The sequence below is a fragment of the Triticum dicoccoides genome, chromosome 7B, assembly GCF_002162155.2.
Source record: "Triticum dicoccoides isolate Atlit2015 ecotype Zavitan chromosome 7B, WEW_v2.0, whole genome shotgun sequence".
Taxonomy (NCBI): Eukaryota; Viridiplantae; Streptophyta; class Magnoliopsida; order Poales; family Poaceae; genus Triticum; species Triticum dicoccoides.
Genome location: NC_041393.1, coordinates 7,444,399 through 7,451,637, shown reverse-complemented (window position 1 = coordinate 7,451,637; position 7,239 = coordinate 7,444,399). Strand labels below are relative to the sequence as shown.

General features: G+C 46.8%; 1 pseudogene; it reads left to right on the top strand.

The window, feature by feature from the left end:
- Positions 1-6,551: 6,551 nt before the first annotated feature.
- The window catches only part of LOC119338494, a 6,468-nt pseudogene continuing 5,780 nt past the window's right edge, over positions 6,552-7,239 (top strand).

Here is a 7,239-nt window from a genome sequence, read left to right as displayed (position 1 = left end):
GTATCATAATTTCACCCACATAGCATGTGCATGTACAAAACGGACAATGGTATCATACTCGTCTGTTACAAAGTTGGCATGGTATCATCATAATAGTTGCGGGAGAAAGTATTCACTTTTTCTTCGCTTGTGTCATTTGCTTATTGCGCTGTTTATCAGGATGCTTGGGTCAGCCTTGAATTTGAAGGGAGGAATTTCATGAAACTTTTCATAATCTTCAGACATGTCTGTCTTGCCCTCCACTCCCATGATGTCCCTTTTTCCTGAAAGAACTATGTGGCACTTTGGCTCATCGTATGATGTATTCGCTTTCTTATCTTTTCTTTTTCTCGGTTTGGTAGACATGTCCTTCACATAGATAACCTGTGCCACATCATTGGCTAGGACGAACGGTTCGCCAGTGTACCCAAGATTTTTCAGATCCACTGTTGTCATTCCGTACTGTGGGTCTACTCGTACCCCACCTCCTGACAGATTGACCCATTTGCACTTAAACAAAGGGACCTTAAAATCATGTCCGTAGTCAAGTTACCATGTGTCCACTATGTAACCATAATATGTGTCCTTTCCCCTCTCGGTTGCCGCATCAAAGCGGACATCGCTGTTTTGGTTGGTGCTCTTTTGATCTTGTTCAATCGTGTAAACTGTATTCCCATTTATCTCGTATCCTTTGTAAATCAATACAGTCAAAGATGGTCCCCTGGACAACAAGTACAGCTCATCACAAACAGTCTTGTCACCTCTGAGACGTGTTTCCAACCAACTGCTAAAAGTCCTGATGTGTTCACATGTAATCTAGTCATCGCACTTCTCCGGGTGTTTGGAGCGCAGACTGTTCTTGTGTTCATCGACATACGGGGTCACCAAGGTAGAGTTCTGTAGAACTTTGTAGTGTGCTTGAGACCAAGAGTATCCGTCCCTGCATATTATTGAGTCCCCTCCAAGCGTGCCTTTTCCAGTCAGCCTCCCCTCATACCGTGATTTAGGGACACCTATCTTCTTAAGGCCAGGAATGAAGTCAACACAAAACCCAATAACATCCTCTGTTTGATGGCCCATGGAGATGCTTCCTTCTGGCCTAGCGCGGTTACGGACATATTTCTTTAGGACTCCCATGAACCTCTCAAAGGGGAACATATTGCGTAGAAATACGGGCCCCAGAATGACAATCTCGTCGACTAGATGAACTAGGACGTGCGTCATGATATTGAAGAAGGATGGTGGGAACACCAGCTCGAAACTGACAAGACATTGCACCACATCACTCCTCAGCCTTGGTATGGTTTCTGGATTGATCACCTTCTGAGATATTGCATTGAGGAATGCACATAGCTTCACAATGGCTAATCGTACGTTTTCCGGTAGAAGCCCCCTCAATGCAACCGGAAGCAGTTGCGTAATCACGTGGCAGTCATGAGACTTTAGGTTCTGAAACTTTTTCTCTGCCATATTTATTATTCCCTTTATATTCGACGAGAAGCCAGTCGGGACCTTCATACTAAGCAGGCATTCAAAGAAGATTTCCTTCTCTTCTTTGGTAAGAGCGTAGCTGGCAGGACCTTCATACTGCTTCGGAGGCATGCCGTCTTTTTCGTGCAAACATTGCAGGTCCTCCCGTGCCTCAGATGTATCTTTTGTCTTCCCATACACACCCAAGAAGCCTAGCAGGTTCACGCAAAGGTTCTTCGTCACGTGCATCACGTCGATCGAAGAGCGGACCTCTAGGTCTTTCCAGTAGGGTAGGTCCCAAAATATAGATTTCTTCTTCCACATGGGTGCGTATCCCTCAGCGTCACTCGGAATAGCTAGTCCGCCAGGACCCTTTCCAAAGATTACGTGTAAATCATTGACCATAGCAAGTACGTGATCACCGGTACGCATGGCGGGCTTCTTCCGGTGATCTGCCTCGCCTTTGAAATGCTTGCCTTTCTTTCGACATTGATGGTTGGTCGGAAGAAATCAACGATGGCCCAGGTACACATTCTTCCTGCAGCTTCCCAGGTATATACTTTCGGTGTCAGCTAAACAGTGCGTGCATGAGTGGTATCCCTTGTTTGTCTGTCCTGAAAGGTTACTAAGAACGGGCCAATCGTTGATGGTCACGAACAGCAACGCCTTTAGGTCAAATTCCTCCTGTTTGTGCTCATCCCACATACGTACGCCGTTTCCATTCCACAGCTGTAAAAGTTCTTCAACTAATGGCCTTAGGTACACATCAATGTCGTTGCTGGGTTGCTTAGGGCCTTGGATGAGAACTGGCATCACAATGAACTTCCGCTTCATGCACATCCAAGGAGGAAGGTTATACATACATAGAGTCACGGGCCAGGTGCTGTGATTGCTGCTCTGCTCCCCGAAAGGATTAATGCCATCCGTGCTTAAAGCAAACCATACGTTCCTTGGGTCACTTGCAAACATCCCAGTACTTTCTCTCGATTTTTCTCCACTGTGAACCGTCAGCGGGTGCTCTCAACTTCCCGTCTTTCTTACGATCCTCACTGTACCATCACATCAACTTGGCATGCTCTCCATTTCTGAACAGACGTTTCAACCGTGGTATTATAGGAGCATACCACATCACCTTCGCAGGAACCCTCTTCCTGGGGGGCTCGCCGTCAACATCACCAGGGTCATCTCGTCTGATCTTATACCGTAATGCACCGCATACCAGGTATGCGGTAGAGGATGCAGTCATTAGGGCATGCATGTATCTTCTGCACCTCCAATCCTAGAGGGCATACGACATTCTTTGCTGCGTATGTACTGTCGGGCAATTCGTTATCCTTTGGAAGCTTCTTCTTCAATATTTTCAATAGCTTCTCAAATCCTTTGTCAGGCACAGCATTCTCTGCCTTCCACTGCAGCAATTCCAATACGGTACCGAGCTTTGTATTTCCATCTTCGCAATTGGGGTACAACCCTTTTTTATGATCCTCTAACATGCGATCGAACTTCAGCTTCTCTTTTTGACTTTAGCATTGTGTCCTTGCATTGACAATGACCCGGCGGAGATCATCATCATCGGGCACATCGTCTGGTTCCTCTTGATCTTCAGCAGCTTCCCCCGTTGCAACATCATTGGGAACATCATCTGGTCCTCTTGATCTTCTGCAGCTTCCCCCGTTGCAGCATCACCGTATTCAGGGGGCACATAGTTGTCATCGTCCTCTTCTTCTTCGTCGTCTTCCATCATAACCCTTATTTCTCTGTGCCTCGTCCAAACATTATAGTGTGTCATGAAACCATTGTAAAGTAGGTGGGTGTGAAGGATTTTCCGGTCAGAGTAAGACTTCGTATTCCCACATTTAGGGCATGGACAACACATAAAACCATTCTGCTTGTTTTCCTCAGTCACTTTGAGAAAATCATGCACACCCTTAATGTACTCGGAGGTGTGTCTGTCACCGTACATCCATTGCCGGTTCATCTGTATGCATTATATATAATTAAGTGTGTCAAAAACCATTCAGAACATCATGAATAGATAATTAAGTGACCAAATTAATAGAAGTTCATCATCACATTAAAACCAAAGTACATACATAGTTCTCATTTAACAACATAAAGCTCTCCAGAGCATCTAAATTAATTAAACCATACATTGAAACTATGTAAAACATTTCAATGCGAAAACAAATGCGATCATAATCGCAACCAAGGTAACAATTGATCCAACGGCATAATGATACCAAGCCTCGGATGAATGGCATATTTTCTAATCTTTCTAATCTTCAAGCGCATTGCATCCATCTTAATCTTGTGATCATCGACAACATCCGCAACATGCAACTCCAATATCATCTTCTCCTCCTCAATTTTTTTTATTTTTTCCTTCAAGAAATTATTTTCTTCTTCAATTAAATTTAACCCTCTCGACAATAGGGTCGGTTGGAATTTCCGGTTCACATACCTCATAGATAAAAAAATCTATGTCACGTTGGTCGGCATAATTTTCATAAACAATAAATGAAGCAATAGTTATAAAGATAATATATACCACATCCGAATCATAGATAGGACGAGGGCCGACGGGGGCGGATACCAAACCATTGCACTATATAGTAATGAGCAATAAAATAGTAAGAAAATTAGACAAGTATCTATCTAAAGCAAGAATTTTTTTCTTTCAGAAAGAAGATAAGAACAAGAGGCTCACAACGGTGGTGTCGGCGACTAGATCGGCGCGGGCGATCGACGATAGTGAAGACGGGGACGGGGCGTGACGGGCCGCTAATATAAACCTAGACAGATCTCGGGAAAAACAGAGTTCGGAGGTCGTGCTTTGAGAGAAGAAAGCTTAACTAGTGTGTCTCGGGCATTTTATCGAACACCTCATGTGCATAGAGGTGAGCTAGAGCACCACAAAGCCCTCCCCTCCCCGGCCAGAGAAAAACAGAGCAGTGGAGTGCTCTGCTCGCGGGCGAGGGGTATATATAGGCACCTCAATGGTCCCGGTTCGTGACACGAACCGGGACTAAAGGGCAGTCTGTTGTCCCGGTTCAAGCCACCAACCGGGACCAATGGTGGTGGGCCAGGAGTCAGGCGCATTGGTCCGGTTCGTCCCACCAACCGGGACCAAAAGGTCCAGACGAACCGGGACCAATGGCCCACGTGGCCCGGCCGGTCCCCTGGGCTCACGAACCGGGACCAATGCCCCCATGGGTCCCGGTTCTGGACTGAACCGAGACTAATGGCTGACCCGGCCTGAACAACATGACCGCGCACCTGACCCGCAAACATCCGTGTAACCGCAAGGATCGACTCTGGTAACAACTTATAACGCCTCAGACACACCCGCCGGTTACTGACCGTTGCTACTGCTAGGATCTATACTGGCCCGCAGATGAATAGTAGTCTTTCTGTGCATTTTGTCTTCACTCGTGTGCACCTTGAACCAACTTCTTAGTCGGTCACCCATCCTAAAATTGCTCCAAGTTAAGTACGCCTAACTTTGGGTTTTTTTTCCCAATAAACTCTAAAAAAATAAGGAATTCTTTGATGATATGAGTAGTTTATCATCTCTATAAAGCCGGCTTCGCACACTATGCACGCTACCACGTCATCCGTGCCTCAACTTTGAGCGAGCGCACAAGATGTCGTGTGGTTTGGCCTGACCCATGTGTTGAGTGATAGAAGCGCCCAAAATAAACTTGGGAGCCCCAATGTGACGCTCCATGTATCAAATTAGTTATGTTTCGCACAGGCTCCCTCCAACTACGTCGGCCCATTAAGCGTATAGTGACATGGTTCTTCTAGTGAGCTGGCTACTGTAACGGTTCAGCTTACGGTAGTGGCCTTTTTTTTATTTGGTTTTTGAAGAAAACAGAAAAACATATATTGTTGTAAATTTTAAAGTTTTAAAAATATGAACATTTTTTGAACAATGAACATTGTTGGAAACACCAATATTTTCTTAAAAATTTGAACTTTTTTCTGGAAACGTGAGAGTTTTTCAAATTTGTTGAATTTCTGAACATACTTTTAAAGGATGGACTTTTTTTTTAACTACTCAAATATTTTTTGAAAAATCATTGACTAAAAAAGTGAATACAATATTTTGAAAGCACAAACTTGTTTTCAAATTTACTTTTTTATAAACAGGTACATTTTATAAAAAGTTTTTATAAAAAGTGAACGTTGTTTAAAAAGCATGATAAAAATTTGCAAATATCTTTTGAAACTTTTGAAAAATCAAAAATGAAAAAGAAAACCCCGAAATAAACCTGTAAAGAAAAAACAGACAAAAAATAATATAAACGGCCCGGCTAGCCATTCGGGCGGAGCGTTGAAGCCTTACACGAGCTTCCAATAAGAGTCTGTCTCCAAACCTGGCTGGCTTCTCTTTTCTCGCTCCGGCCAACGTTGCCTCAAGCCCGGCCTCGTCTCCACACTGTGTTGTCGCCTGCGTGCACCCACATTCCTCTCATCTCTCTCCCATATCTCCCACATGGAGCCGATCAAACCCACGGCCACCCTAACAAGCAAGACCCTTCTCTAATACGAACCCGTTGATGGCGGAGATGCCGCAAGCGGAACCATCGGCGGCCTCCCTTTCCATCTCACGGAGAGGATCCTCCACTGCATTAGCCCGCTCGAGTCGGTGCACCTCGCCACCATCTGCAAGTCCTGTGCGGTGACCATCTCCGAGGTGGACACCAGCGGCAGCTCCGGATTTGGACCGTCGCTGCAGCTCCTGCATCACCACCAGGCGGACGCCGGAGCTGGACCCTCCCAGCCCGCACGCAGCTCTGCTAGGACAGCGCAGTCCACGCTAAGCTTGTCCACGCCGACTCCTTCCCCCGCCGGCCGCTCCTCCACGCTAGCAGCGGCGGTTGCTAGTGCCTGCTCCACCAGCCCACACGCGCACTCCAGAATCGGAGGCACGCGCCACGCACAACAAGAGGTAGCAGGCATGGGAGAGGGACGCGGCGAAGCAGTCCACGCGCCGCCGTCGTGGGATGCAGGCGGAGCCCGACGAGAATGAGTGGCTCCTCGCATGGGTCTACCGCCGGTCCCTCACGATGGCATAGACAAATGCTCGCCGCCTCACGATGGCTATTGAGCAGTCGGAGCACAAGGCGAAGGAGGTAGTGGTGGAGCAGGCTCAGGTCACCAAATTGAAGCGGGAGCGGGATAGCGTGGTTCGTCGGATGAAGGGGCTCATCGTCCTCTCCTACTCCGACGACGGCAGCGGCGACTGCGACAGCTGCACCTCCTCCTCGGACGACCAAGCCCCTCCAACAGTCGTGGACGCCTACAACTGTGCTGACGACCGGAAGGGCAAAGGCCCGGTGAGGAAGTGGTGATCCTGCCCCCCTCCTCATATGTTTTATGTCGTTCTTAGTTGTAGAAGTTTAAGAACTTTGTCCGTGACAAATTATGATGATCTTTTTGATGTTGCAAAGTTTGTTAATGATATGAGATACGCGGATACAGAGTGGCAAATATGAGGCGTGCCCGACCAGTGCCCGCGGATGCGCCCGGGCGTGCCCGCCGGCGTTTGTGGGGCCGAATTAGCCCATTACAGCTGTAAATGCTCTTACGGTAGAATTTATTGTGTCTGTCTAGTGTCCTCCAATTTTGTCATGCATTGAACTTGTATATGGAGTTGTTTTGCTTGCCAAAGGTGTATCTCGAGGACACTAAGCTTGTAGCACAGATGGATAATTTCTGACCCTCATGCTCAGAACATCAGCTCTGCCTGTCTAGAAGGTTCTTTTTTAAAATAAAATAAGGACG